This window comes from Pan paniscus, chromosome 2, assembly GCF_029289425.2.
Source record: "Pan paniscus chromosome 2, NHGRI_mPanPan1-v2.0_pri, whole genome shotgun sequence".
Taxonomy (NCBI): Eukaryota; Metazoa; Chordata; class Mammalia; order Primates; family Hominidae; genus Pan; species Pan paniscus.
The window spans coordinates 12,023,685-12,038,959 of NC_085926.1; the positions used below are offsets into that span (position 1 = coordinate 12,023,685).

A 15,275-nucleotide genomic window follows, 5' to 3' on the forward strand; every position below is an offset into this window, starting at 1 on the left:
TCAGTCTGTTTTGTATTGCTGTAACAGAATACCACAGACTGGATAATAGATACAAACATTTATTTATTATAGTTCTGAAGGCTAGGAAGTCCAAGATCAAGGGGCTGTATCTGGTGAGGGCCTCCTTGCTACATCATAACATGGAGTAAAACATCACATGGTGTGTGAGAGAGAGTGTGAGCACAAGAGCAAGTGAGAGCAAGAACTAGAGAGTGAGCAGGCTCAAGTGGAAGGGGGTTGAACTCATCCTTTTATCAAGAACCTACTCCTGAAATAACTAACCTGCTCCCATGATAACAGCATTAATCCATTCATGAGGCCTCATGACTTAATTGCTGTTAAAGGTCCCACCTCATGACACTGTTGCAATGGGGATTAAGTTTCCAACAAAAGAACTTTGGGGGACACACTCAAACCATAGCAAATACCTTACCATATATATGATTTGCAAATATTTTCTCCCATTCTGTGGCTTATCTTTTCACTTTGGTAGTGTTCTTTGGAGCACATGTTTTTAATTTTGATGAAGCCCAATTTTTCTGTTTTTTCTTTTGTTGCTTGTGTTTTTTGTGTATATCTAAAGAAACTGTTGCCTAATCCAAGATCACAAAGACTTACACCTATATTTTCTTCTAATAGTTTTATAGTTTTATCTCTTACACTTAGATCTTTGATCCATTTTGCCTTAATTTTTGTATATGCTGTGAAGAGTCCAAATTCATTCTTTAGCATGTGGATACCTATTTTTCCCAGCACCATTTGTTGAAAAGACTCTTTTTCCTCTATTGAATTGTCTTGACACCCTTGTCAAAATCAACTCACCATAGAATTGTGGGTTCATTTTTGAATTCTAAGTTCTATTCCATTGATGCAATAGATTGCAATGATACATTATTTGTTCTTATATCAATATCATATTATCTTCATTACTGTAGCTTTGTAGCAAGTTTTGAAATTGGAAAGTGTGAGTCATCTAACTTTGTTGTTTTTTTAAAAAAAACTTTTTTTTGGCTATACTTTGAGTCCTTTGAATTGCCATATGGATTTTAGGATCAACTTGTGAATTTCTGCAAAAAAGGCAGCTGAAATTTTGATAGGGATTTAATTGATAGATTAATTTGGAGATATTGGCATTTATTAAATATTACAATCCATGAACACAGATTTTTTTCATTTATTTTGTTCTTCAATTTCTTTCAACAGTGTTTTCTAATTTTTAGTGTATAAGTCTTGTACTTATTTTAAAATTCTTATTCCCAACAATTTTATTCTTTTTGATGCTGTTGTAAATTGAATTGGTCCCTTTATTTCATTTTTGGATTGTTTATTGCTAGTATATAGAAATACAATTGATTTTTGTATACTGATTGTGTATCCTGCAACCTTGCTGAACTCATTTATTAGCTCTAAGAGTGTGTGTTCATGTTTGTGTGTATTCCTTAGAATTTTCTATGTATAAGATCATCTGCAAATAAAAATTTTACTTCTTCTTTTCCAATTCGGATGCCTTTAATTTCTTTCTCCTGGCTAATTGTCCTGGCTAGGACCTTCAGTATAATGTTGAGTAGAAGTTGAGAGAATGGATATCCTTGTTTTATTCCTCATTTTTGGGGAAAGCTTTCAGCCTTTCACTATTATAATGTTAACTGTGGTTTTTTATAGATGCTCTTTATTAGGTTGAGGAAGTTTCCTTTGATTTCTAGGTTGTTGAGTGTTTTTATCATGAAAGGGTGTTGGATTTTGTGAAATGCTTTTTCTGTGTCTATTGATACGATTATTTAGTTTCTTTTTTTATTCTATTAATATATATTACATTGACTAATGTTCATATGTTGAACCAACATTGTATTCCTGGAATAAATCTCACTTAGTCGTGTTATATAATCCTTTATCTATTGCTAGGTTTGGTTTGCTAACATTTTGCTTGTAGCTGGAGCTTTCCACAAAGTGTGTTTAGTAGATTTTCTGACATTGTACAGAGGGAAATACAAGGTCCCTCATGTTATTTCACCAGCTGCTATGTGCTACCACCATGCCACAGGCCTTACATACATTATCTTGTTTAAACTCTACCTTTGTGCTAGGTAGAGGTCACTTCAGTTTTCACTGTATTCTTGATGGTGATGTTCCTATCCTGCAGATGAGAAAACAAAGAAGCAAAGATTTTTTTTTTTTTTGTCATTCAGCATTTATCCTGTCTTTTTTGGGATTAATGCTGCAAGAAGTGAGACAGAGCCAAATAAAGCAATGGATTTTTTTTGAAGGTGTGCCATGAGTTATTTCTGATAAAGGTAGCTTTATGTATGTAGTAACAGAATTGGTCCTCTCATGGATATGATCATAGACAAGAGATCTTGTATCAGATCAGGTATTAAGGATCGGGAGGAAGAAACTAAACTTTTTCCTAAAAGAAGGATGTTGCCACCCTTTTTCTGAGATCAGATAAGATCAGGTCTTAATTCCTAAATCAGAATCCTTTTATGACATGTTTCCTGCCTTTAAGTAGTTGATAGTCTAGTATGAATGAAATGCAAGTTGTACAGTGAGGTTCTGGGCCTCTACCAATGGCCCACTTTAGTCATGTGGGCATTGGTGTTGGGGGAGCCTGGAATACTCATTATTTACTTAGCAATTATAAAGTACAGAATGATTAAAGTACAAAGTATGCTGATTTGGGACATAAATTGGTGATTTGGGAGATTTGTGTCCATGTTTGAGGAGGAGAGACTCCATGGATTTTCAGCACTTGTTGGATTTTCATTAACTAGGATTTGGTGAGGATTTGTCTTCCCAAAGATAATTGTAATCTGGTGGAAGATGGGCTGGCAACTGTGTAGTTGCAGACAGAAAAGGCAGTGAAAGTGGATTTCAGAGTGGTAATAGGAGGCAGGAGGTCTTTGGATTAATCTGCCTCTGATGAACAGGAGAGAATGTTAAACACAAAATCCTGCATAGTGATTACTTCTGATGGAAGCCAGAGTGAGGCAGGAGGGTATTCGTAGACAGCGTCAACGGTATTGGCAAATTCTCTTTCTTTCTTTCTTTTTTTTTTTTTTTTTTTTTGAGACGGAGTTTCGCTGTGTCGCTCAGGCTGGAGTGCGGTGGCGTGATCTCGGCTCACTGCAAGCTCTGCCTCCCGGGTTCACGCCATTCTCCTGCCTCAGCCTCCCGAGTAGCTGGGACTACAGACGCCCGCCACCACACCCGGCTAATTTTTTGTATTTTTAGTAGAGACGGGGTTTCACCATGTTCTGTTTCTTAAAATGAGTTGTAAGGCCATGAGTGTTCTTTTTATTACTAGGCTTTATAACTTTCATATATATCACATTTAAAAAATATATCCAATATTTGATTCAAAAAAGAGGATAAAAGAAAGATGGAAGGATAGTGGAAGAGGACTAAGTCTCAGTGAGGAACTAAGGTGTTGATAGAAAAGTCAGGCAGCCTTTGCTTAATGTAGATTGTATTATAGTTTTCTTGCCCATTTGGAGTTATTAGGGGAATATGTGCTTCTCTCTTCTCTTCTATAACCTTTAACTGAGAGGTACTTTCTTAGAGCTGGAGCTTGGGAAGAGGAGAAAAGATGAAGCTTTGAAACAGATTTTGTTTCTACTTCTCAGAGAATAAAGGGGTGAGTGTAGGAGTGAGAGCTTATGTGTCCAGGCATCAAACTTGGCAGACAACTCCCTCAGAGCAGATGGAGTGAGGATTTCATTGCTTGACAGACTGACTCAGACCTGCCTCCCTGCAGCCAGCCACTACTGGGTATGGCTTGAATCTCTGTTGAAAGCTGCCGGATCATGGTATCCCTACTTCTACTCTAGCAATGATGAACTCCAGCCTTCCCAGAGGAAGAGCTGTCCAAGGAGCTGATGTGTTTGACCCTTATTGCTTGCTGGGATGGTGGCTCTGGTGAAATGGACATTTCTTAGACTGAAGTGTTTTTTCAGAGATTGTATAACTCCCCCAATCTATGTTGCTTTAGAGAGGATTTTTACATTGGAATAGAGCTTGCCTCTGTGTCCTCTAAGCTGTTTTTCTGCCATGAGAAATATGAACTGGAAGATTCTACACAACTGGGTGATTGGTTTAGTGAGGTCAACACGGGAAAAAACCCTAAGACGTAGAATTCTTGTTTAAGAAGTAAGCAGCTTTCCAGAAACTTCAGATTTCTCTGCCAGTCATGATTTTAGCAACCAGTGAAGATGAGCATGTTTTGGATTAGAGCCACAGCCTTCTAGTTCGTGTCCTTGCCTTTAGTCTCCCTCCTGCCAATCTAAGGTGTAAATGCTGCCAGGCTTTTTTCTATAAAGCCCTGCTTTCATCATGGCATTCTCCATTCAGATAACCTCTAGTTGCCCCTCCTGTGCATCAGGTCTAGGCATACTGTTTAGCTTTGAAATTTGTTATATCTGGCCTTATGTCTGATATTCCTCCCCAGCATTCACCATCTGCACCTGACAGGCTGGTTTTCTCTCAGTCCTCCAGATATAATATTCATTTCCACTTATATCCCTCACTCAAAACATTCCTTTCTTCTCTAGCTAAATCCTGCCTGTCCTTCTAAGACAGCTCATTTCTTCTTCCTTCAATGCTAGCATTGGTCACAGTCTGCTCTGCTCTGCCAACATATATAGTAGTTTCCAAATAATTTAGTGACAAGTTGTTTTCTATTTTTTGTATATTAGCGTTGGTCTGTAAGCCTTTTGAAGTCTTGGAACATGTTTGCTTCTCTTATTTCCCCATGGAATTTAAGATGGTACCTGGCATGTATCAGTATATTTGGTTAAATAATTAAACATTGAAAGTTTTGTAAATAATGACTAGTATTTGTATATCATGTTAAAGTTCACAAAATGCTCTCACATTTATTATATTTCTTAATTCTCCCCCAAATTTTGTGATACTTCTATTTAAAGTTGAAGAAATTGCATCTTAAAGAGTTGAAATAATTTGCCCAAGGTCTCACAGTTGATAACTGCTCTAGATAGGACTAGAGCCCAAGCTTCAGGTCTGTTAAAAATGCTGACTTGCCTTGTGTTTTCTTGAAATCCCAGTTTTCTTTAAGGGATTTGTAGATATTGTTGTTTAATACTATGGAAATATGCTGGGAGCTCAATGGAAAGGTAATGTCTTCCTGTGAACTAGACAGTTATAGGAGACCTGAGAATGTTTCAGCTGCAAGTGGATCTAAAGAAGGAGGGTGTAGTGGGTTGAATAGTGTTCCTTTCTGCCTGGCCCTCCCCATCCCCCAATTCAGGTCCACCTCAGAATGTGACTTATTTGGAAACAGTGTCTTTGCAGCTAAGGATCTTGAGATGAAATCATTCCAGATATAAGGTAGATCCTAAATCCAATGGCTGGTGTCCTTATAAGAAGAAGAGAAGATACAGAGAGCAGCGCAGAGAGGAGAAGCCCGTGTGAAGATGGAGGCAGAGATTGCAGCTAGGCAACTACAAGCTAGGGAATGGCAAGGATTGCTTGTAACCACTAGAGGCTGGAAGAGGCAAGGATTGGATGGGCCCTACAGCCTTCGGAGGGAACATAGCCCGGCCAGCACCCCTTGATTTTAGACTTCTGGCTTCTAAAACCGTGAGAATAAATCCCCCCACACCTTTTTTTTCCTTCTCTTTTCTTTTCTTTTCTTTTTTTTTTTTTTGTGAGACAGCATCTTGCTCTGTCACCCAGGCTGGAGTGCGATGGGGTGATCACAGCTCATTGCAGCCTTAAATTCCTGGACTCAGGCGATCCTCCCACCTCGGCCTCCCAAATAGGTGGGACTACTAGTGAGCATCACCATGCCCAGCTAATTTTTTAAAAAATTCATAGAGATGGAGTCTCACTGTGTTCCCCAGGCTGGTCTCGAGCTCCTGACCTCAAGCAATCCTCCTGGAAAACAAACCTCTCAAAGCACTGGGTTTACAGGTGTGAACTACTGGTGCCCAGCTGCTTTTTTTTCCTCTCCTAATTTCACTTTTTTAAAGCCACCAAATTAGTGGTAATTTGTTATGACAGCCTTAGGATACTAATCTAAAAGAGAAGAAAAATAAGCATTTACTGCAGGGTCTCCTATATAACCAGGTATATTTTAGGCACTTTAATGTGTTATTTTATCTCCCAACAACTTTGTGTGGTAGGCATTATTTATCCATATTTTACAAATCAGAAAAATAAGGCTCAGAAAGATAAGCTTGTGTTTTAGGAATATTCTGTCATTTTGTTTTCAGCTGTCTACTTTCTTCTGTTGATTGCCTGAGGAATTTATTATGTGGCCCTCAGAATGACTGGGCATAAAACTGTGATGTCCATTCTACTGGGTTGGTTAAAGAAATGCACCGTGGATTAGTCAAAGGAGGGCCAGACATATCATATGACCTTTCCTATGGAAAAGTCTCAGCATCTGTCTTCCCCCACGTCTGTACCTATTTCTCACCTACTATATAGTCAAATCTCCATCATGAAACTTCCCTAGATTTCTTAACCTAATATTTTATCTGTTTCTCTCTCTCATCTGAACCTCCATAGCAGTTTATCTACTTCAATTTTATTGTACTCACTGCATTCTACCTTGTATTATATGATTTCTGCCTTGTGCCATTTGTCCAGGTATATTGTAGGTCTCATGAGGATGGAGATCTTGTCTTGTTCATTTTTATATCTTCCATATTACCTACCAGAAATTCTTACCCATAACATGTTAATTAATTGTTGAATTTCTGTTTTCCTTTTCTCCTTCTTCCCCACTTTCCAGGTTCTAGTGTCAACCTTTAGAAGGCAAAGTTCTCTCTCTCTCTCACACACACACACACACACACACACACACACACACACACCCCACACACACAGGTGTGAGGAGGATTCAAGTGAGGAGAGGGCAGTAAGACATGAAAATGAATAGCATGAGCAAAAGCAAAAAAGAATGAAATGCTTCCATAGTAGTCAAACTGGTAGAATATCATATTCATTTTGTCTTTCCCATTTCATGAGTAATCAGGATATTGAAAGATTTGAAATGAGATCCTTCTGAAAAAGCAAAGGGTTCCAGAAATATGACTGAAAACTTAGTAACTGTCTAAAATTATTTTGCTCTGTGATCAAAATAATTATGAGCAACCATTCTTTTAGAGGAAAGAACCAGGATAATGGGTATAAGATATTTAGAATCTGATGAAGACATTTGATGAAACAATTAGAACCCCTGAAAATAGGGGGAATCCTTTTATGTTGAGTCTTGGTCATTTACTTTTATAGGGGTGTATGGAGGCACTATTTTTAGACAAGCAGTTAGCATCCCTCTTCATTATAAGTCTACATGGTAAGTCTACATGTGCTGTGAACTATAGTACATTCTTGCTATTGGGGAATAAGAAAAATACCTATAGTAAAGGTTTTTTATTGTGCTCTATGGCATTGGGTTTATAGAATCATAGGACTTCAGAACCAGAGAGATAAGAGTAAGATATCAAATATTTATTGAGTACAATTGTGTGCTACATACTGTGCTAATCTCTTTATATATATTTAAATTTCACAATTACCTGAAATAATAGGTACACTTATCTCTATTTTATGAATGAGAAAATTGAAGATTAGAGAGGTTGGGAAATATACCCAAGGTTATGCAGCTAAGAAGTGGTGGAGATGGAATCATTAGAAAATCTGATTATATGCCTTAAAGATGATGTGATCCAGAGGTTCCTATCCTGGGCCCTCCAGGCATCTAGTAATCTAGTTAAGTTCCAACCCTGTCTCATTCTACTGTACCACCACCAGAGAGCTGTACATGTGGTATACCATAAAAATGATGTTTAAAGGGGGGTTTACTGCATTTAGTATTTTGGTGTTTTTTTTTAAACTTCAGCAACTGCTTAATGACTGAGATGTGATTATAATACATGAGAACTGTCAGACTTTTGAAGTTTTTCTGATGCAGTAAAAAGGAGTAGATAAAAAGTGAAATGGATTGTTCTTTGCTGCAAGCGGAGTTTTGTTTGTAAAATGTAGAAAGAGTTAAAATGAGATGGTAAGAATGAATGAGGAGGAATGCATTTCAGTTTTTTTCTGGGTTAAATAAGTAAATGTCTCTACTGTTTTCCAATTTGAATAGATGTTTTTCCCCCTTTGGAGGATGGGGGATTCCGTTACTTAGAGAGACTACCACCACTATTGCTATCACTAATAACAATCATTTGATTAGTGCTTTACATTTTACAAAGTACTTTCACTATGCTGTAGCCCGTAGACAATTAATCTTCCCATATCTTGCATTCCCATAGTCCTTTGCACATACCCTGCATTGTACTGAATCCCTTTGCCCCTACAATCTCCACCTCAGTGCTCATGGCGAACTGATTTGTGTGCCCTGTGGAGTGGGAGTACTGCAACATTGAGTAGTGGGGGGCCCAGGAATACCTCCCAGAAGCACAGGAGAGTACTATATAGAATTTGAATCTGGCGGAGTTAAGAAGAAAAAAGTTAAAATCAGTTATGCTTTTAAAAAATGAGGCTTGAATTTACAGCATAGTATAGTGGGTGAGAAGCATGGGATTTGGAGTCAGCAGAACTGAATTTGAATAACTTGCTTCTTTCATTTACCAGACATTTATTCATTCTCAAAGGAACCCATATTTCTCCTTTATAGTACTTAATTACAACTCTAACTAAATATTTGTTTAATGATTATACTTTCTACTAGGATATAAGTTTAATTAGGAAAGAGACTGTCAGTATTGTTCAGTTTTATTCTCTGTACCTAGTACAGCTACTAGTGTGGTTTAGTTGTTCAGTCAACATTTGTTGACTGAATAAAATGAATGAATGTCTGGTAAATTGGGTGGGTGAAACTGACCAAATCTGAGGAGTTGGGAAAGGTTTTGGTGAGTATATTACATTTAAAATGAGACCTGAAGGATGAATAGGAGTTGGCTAGGTAAATAAGGAGAGCAACATCCTGGGAGAAAGAACATGAAGCTTGTGAAAGGGAAAGAGCATAGTTAGTTTAAAGAAAGACATTTCTTTGTGACTGGAATGTAGAGAGGGGGAGAATGTGTGAGATGAGGCTAGAGTAAACAGAGGTTCATGCAGAGGCTTATAGGCTTTGCTAAGGATTTTGCACTTTATTCTCCTACTGTAGAAATAGGAAGCTATCTAACAGTTTTGATGGAAGAGAGCCATGATTAGATGTTCCTTTTGATATTTTGAAATGACTGCTCTGGCTGCCATCTAGTGGAGACTGGATTGGAGGAAGGGAAGAGTGGATGTTCGGAAATTATTAAAAGGCTATTGCAAAAAACTAGGTGAGAGAAGATGGTGGCCTGGACAAAAGTAGCAAACGTGGAGATGAAGAGAGTTGGAATAATATAAGAAATATTTAATAGATCATCAAGACTTGATGATTGATTAGATAAGAAATGAAGGAGAGGTCAAAGTATGACGACTAGGTTTCTGACTGCACAGCTGGGTGGATGGAGGTTGCCATTTACTGATACGAGGAACATTGAAGGAACCTGAAGGACAGATTTTAGGGGGAGATGATGAATGTTGTTTTAGATATGTTGTAATTGAAGTGCCGATGAGACAATAAAGTAAGAGAATGATTATGGGAAGTTGGGTGTATGGGTTTGAACTTCAGGAAAACATATTGTACTCCATGACTGTTCCATATCAAGATGGAAAGCACTACCTTGTTTTTTTCATGACTGAATGGTATTTCATTGTATATACTAATGTTCCAATTATGTGCCATAATTAAGGGAAAGGCAAATTGTATGGAAAGAGAAGAATACTTAATAGTGTGAGTTTCCTTTAAGAGGAGGAGGAAATGAGGTCTGGCTCACAGGTGTTTTTGGTCTTAGATAAGAGGAGAGACACCTGATCTATTATTTTAACAGAAGGGATGGAGGAGAATATGGGTGAAGATACAGAAGGGTGTGTAGATTGGATGGTGGGAAGTTGAGGATGTATCCATCTGGTGGCTTCTATTTTCTCTGTTAAGTAGGAGGCTAGGTCATCTACTGAGAAGAAGGAAGGATGATGGAAGGGGTACTATTTGAAGGAAATGAATAAGATTTTAAATCATCATATTTTGACCAGACAAACTCATGATTTAGTGAGAGTTGAAGGCCTTGTTGAGGTGACAATCTGTTCTGTTGTGTTATTTCTTTCTGGCATTCTTCAGCAGCTTGGGGACACAGAAAGTGGATACTTGAGCTCATTAAGGGTTTTTGAGGTTTTTGTCAGATGGAGACGATGAAAGGGAAAGGAAGTTTAGGTTATTGAAATACTAGATCATGGCATCTAAGTTGGATAGAGAGGCGAGTGATGGATTGGGGACAGTGATTCTCAAACTTTAGTATATATTAACATTATCTGAAGGGTTTGTTAAAACAGAGATCACTTCCATTTGTAAAACAGGAAGCAGTGTTCTGATGCTTTTCTCATTAGTTGTTGGAGTTGTAAGGTGGCAGCATGTGATGTTATGTTTAATTTGAAGAAAGCATTTAACCTGTTTTTTGCTGTAAACCATTCAGATTTAAGATGGTTCAATAAATCAGCAGTTAACTCTGGGTATGAGAGTACTTTGGTTTCCTTGGTACCTGATTGTGAGACCCTCTACAAGTTACGTACGTTGTGTATTCCAACCTTTTACTTCTGACTTACAGATAAAATGCCCATTGTTTGTTTCTAGGGTTTTGAGCATTTTCTGTAACCCTAAGTGAAAGATTTAGCCTTTTTATGCCTTTTTAAGATGAGACAATTCATGTTTGCTACATTTTACTTTCCCAAGGGCTTATTATGAGATTTTGTTTTATTATTTTTTGAGACAGGGTCTTGCTCTATCACCCAGGCTGGAGTGCAGTGGTATGATCACGGCTCACTGCAGCCATCGGACTCAAGCGATCCTCCCACCTCAGCCTCCCGAGTAGCTGGGACGACAGGTGTGCACCACCATGCCCAGCTAATTTTTGTACTTTTTGTAGAGACAGGGTTTTGCCATGTTGGCCAGGCTGGTCTTGAACTCGTGAGCTCAAGTGATCCACCTGCTTTGGCCTCCCAAAGGCCTCCTGGAGTGGTGGGATTCTAGGGGTGACCCACTGTGCCAGGCTGAGATTTTATTTTAACTACAAAATTCTTTTAAGACTGTTTGCCATATAAAAAGTCTACATTTTAGTTGTAGAACCCAGTGATTTATTGTAAAGATGATGATGATAGCTAACATTCATTGAACGCTTATTGTGTGCCAGGTATTGTGATAGGTAAATAGTGGATAAGACAATCTAAGGAGTGCCTACTTAGTTAAGTGTTTTAATATAGTATCTCATTTCATCCTCTCAGCAGTTTTATGAGGGTATATACTATATTTCCCCCACTTAAAAAGTATGTGAATTGAGGCACAGGAAAGATAATATGCCCAAGTCATGCAGCAGTAAATGGTAGCTCGGGTTCAAATCTAAGTTTGTCCAATTCTGGACCCCTGCTGATAATCACTGTACTGGAATTGCAGCAGTCGGTAGTGACTATTTTATTCATTGTATCATTGGTTTATGGATTTTACAATCACTTGCAGACCTAAACCGTGGGAACCTATATGTCAGTCTTTTCAGTTCTGTGTAAGATGAGATTGTCAGAGTTTTGTGAATATGTAGGTGAGATGTGAAATTAGAAGCCCTTGAAGTTTGGGAATGTACATGGACCCTTCTTTCTCATTCATTGAGCACATGCTTATCGAACACTTAGGGTATGTCAGGCCATTGTGCTATGTGTAGTAAGATAGTCTGAATGCTTACTAGTTTAGCGTAACTTTGGGAAAGTTAACATTGGGCCCAAAAGAGCAGCTGAGAGGAGTTGTAGGAAGAACATTAGAGCCCTGGCTCGGTGGCTCATGCCCATAATCCTAGCACTTTGGGAGGCTGAGGCAGGTGGATCACCTGAGGTCAGGAGTTCAAGACCAGCCTGGTCAACATGGTGAAGCTCGTCTCTACTAAAAATACAAAAATTAGCCTGGTGTGGTGACACGTGCCTGTAATCCCAGCCACCTGGGAGGGCTGAGGCAGGAGAATCACTGGAACCCAGGAGGCGGAGGCTGCAGTGAGCCAACATTGTGCCACTGCATTGCAGCCAGGGTGACAGAGTGAGACTCCATCTCAAAAAAAATAATAATAAAAAATAAAAAAACTGAAAGATGAGGGAACTGAGTACTAGTTTAGTATCAGAGTGCTATAGATGGCTTGGGAGTTATATAGGAAATGATACAGTAAGTTCCTATAAAGTGACTGGTACATGTTGAATGAAAAACAGGGTTTGGAACTCATTTTGTTTTGCAGTCTTGTGATGTTTTCTGCTATGACATTCTTCTCTTTTATTCATTTATATATCCATTGGACGATACATTATGTTTGTGCCACATCTGCCTGGGTGGTTGACAGATTTGGAAACATGGCTTATATTTAGAAGAGTGGAAAAGCAGAAACTTTCCAGAGATAAAATCAGTACCTTGGAGAGCTCTAAGCAGGCACCAGAACTGTGCAACACAAAGCAATCTCGACAGTTTTTGTTTTCTTTTTGTTTTGTTTGTTTTTGTTTTTGAGGGGGCTCACTGCAACCTCCACCTCCAGGATTCAAGCGATTCTCCTGCCCCAGCGTCCCAAGTAGCTGGGATTACAGGCACCTGCCACCACGCCCGGCTAATTTTTTGTATTTTTAGTAAAGACAGGGTTTCACTATGTTGGTCAGGCTGGTCTCGAACTCAAGACCTCAGGCGATTCACCCGCCTCGGCCTCCCAAAGTGCTGGGATTACAGGCATGAGCCACCGAACCCAGCCTCGACAGTTCTTAGACTGTTAATGGTTATAATTCTCTGCAAGATTCTTGAAATGTTAGAGTTTATTAGAGTAAATCCATAAGTTACACCTTTCATTTAATGTTGATTCTTTGACCCAGGAATGGCTCCAGTTTGGAATGATTTTTTTTTTTTTTTTGAGATAAGAGTTTTGCTCTGTCTCCCAGGCTGGAGTGCAGTGGTACGATCTTGGCTCACTGCAACCTCTGCCTCCCAGGTTCAAGTGATTCTTCTGCCTCCGCCTCCCAAGTAGCTGGGACTATAGGCGTGTGCCACCATGCCCAGCTAATTTTTGTATTATTAGTAGACATGGGGTTTCACCATATTGACTAGGCTGGTCTTGCACTCCTGACCTCGTGATCTGTCGGCCTCGGTCTCCCAAAGTGCTGGGATTACAGGCGTGAGCCACTTTGCCTAGCCTGGAGTGATTTTTTAGGTTTGTAGACTTGTAAAGATCTTTGGAATAATCTCATCTTTCTTCTCTTCTCCTCTCTTTTTTATTTCTATATAGATAAAACAGAGACCCAAAAATAGAATAGCAAAAGGATTAATGTCTTGTTGACAGACAGTCATTAGAAAATTCTGGATAAGAATCCTAGTCTTTTGACTTCCAGACAGATGCTTAGTATGTAACAATGGACCTATTATGAGGATAAAATAATAAGTTCTACACAATGTTTTTATCAAAAAATTATAGCTTTCTAAACAGGATTTTAAGATGACCTTATAAAACTGTGGCAAGGGGAAATGTGTCAATTTCTTCAAGTTCCCTGGTGGCTTTTTTTTTTGAAATGTAAAGCAGAGAGTATTTTGCTTAGATATGAGCTGCTACATTGTTCTACATCTCTGGCAGAGGCACAGGGACTAAAATAATTTGTCCTCCAGAGCTACTGCTGGTCTTCTAGTTTTGGGTCGTAGTGGTCTGTTTCTCAAATTGCTGCTGCCCCAGTGCTGCCCCTGAAGTTTTAATTTTTTTTTTAGTACATATGAATCCTCAAATGTAAGAACTGAAAGGTCTTAGAGATCCTATAGTCTGCCGCCTTCATTTTATGATTTTCTTTTAGTTCTGTGCTAATCTCTAAACTTCAAGTAGATCTCAGGTCTCTGAAACTGAACATGCAGGCTTATTTCTGGATCAGCCCACTTGGAAATAGCTTATCAGAGATCTTCTCTGGACCAGAGGAAATATTCCTTAAATGGGTCAGTTGTCAAGAATGTTCTTTGGAACACATTGTGTAACAACATCTGCTTCAAGGCCTTGTGTATGCCTGAGGTGTTAGGATCTCATTCCTTCGTATGGAAGGTTTCTCAGGAATTTATTCAGCTTCTCCAAGAAGGAAGCTTTTCAGAGGCTAGAAATCTTACTAAATTCACCGTGTATTTCCCATGTGGGCTGTTGCCTCTTAGTTGGCTCCCTGATGGTTTTCTCTTTCATTCAGTTTATTTTGTATTTTTTAATGATAATAATTATTCACCTTTGACAAATGTTTTGGTTTTAGAGCATTTTTGACACATCTTTCTTTAGCCCTAACAGCAATCATATGGGATCGATATTCACATTTTAGTATTTATATTCAGGAAACATTTATTGAATGCTAGCTACATGCTAGGCGTTGTGCTAGACTGTATGCTATATATCATTTTAAAAGTCTCACAGTATCTGTAAAGTATTATTCAGATTTTGCAGAAGAGAAACTAGAACTTTAAACAGGTTAAGTAAGTAACCTCTGTTCTATTCATTTCTTTTTTTCTTCTTTATTTTTTTGCACCTACTGCCTGATAGGAGCTGTGCTTAGCACTTAGGAGAGACATGTTTGCTGTTCTCCAGAATTAATGCAGTGCCTGAGGAACTCAAGATTTATAAAGTTACATTAGAATTTAATCAACTGTTAAGACTTAATTGTTGGCTATACTTTCAAGAAAAAAATTAAATTGACTGTTAGAATTGGGCAAGAAGAATCAAAATTTGTGTGGACCAGGGAAATAAATACAAATTTATGGAGAAGGAATAGAACCTAAATTGAAGAATGTGGCACCGTTGTAGATCCCTGATCTCTGGATAACATGATAAAGAGTTAGGTTAGGAGTGTTAAGGTATCTGGATGGATTGGTAGGAGGAGAGACTAGAGGCAAGAAAACAAGTCAGGAGGTTGTTGTAATCAAGATTACCCATAGGAGCCAGCCTTGGTCATGTCTCCTTTCTTTCCAGAAAGAGAAAAACAGTTTTTTTTAGGCCAAAGCATCATAACATTCTTGAAACTCTTAGCATTGCCCTTGCAGTTTAGCTGTCAGAGAAATGCTAAGTTACGAGATTTGAACTCACATCCTACTTATCTTCCTTTGACCCAAACATGCTACTTTGAGCTTGCTGCTGGTTCCCATATCTCTTCTGAAGATGACCTTTTTGTTTTTTGACATAATTTCCATACATGTTGTT

At 38.5% G+C, this 15,275-nt stretch overlaps 1 protein-coding gene across 1 annotated transcript in view; it reads left to right on the forward strand.

Moving 5' to 3' along the window:
• The window catches only part of SYN2 (synapsin II), a 183,931-nt gene that overhangs the window by 27,598 nt on the left and 141,058 nt on the right, over positions 1 to 15,275 (forward strand). The window lies entirely within an intron of this gene.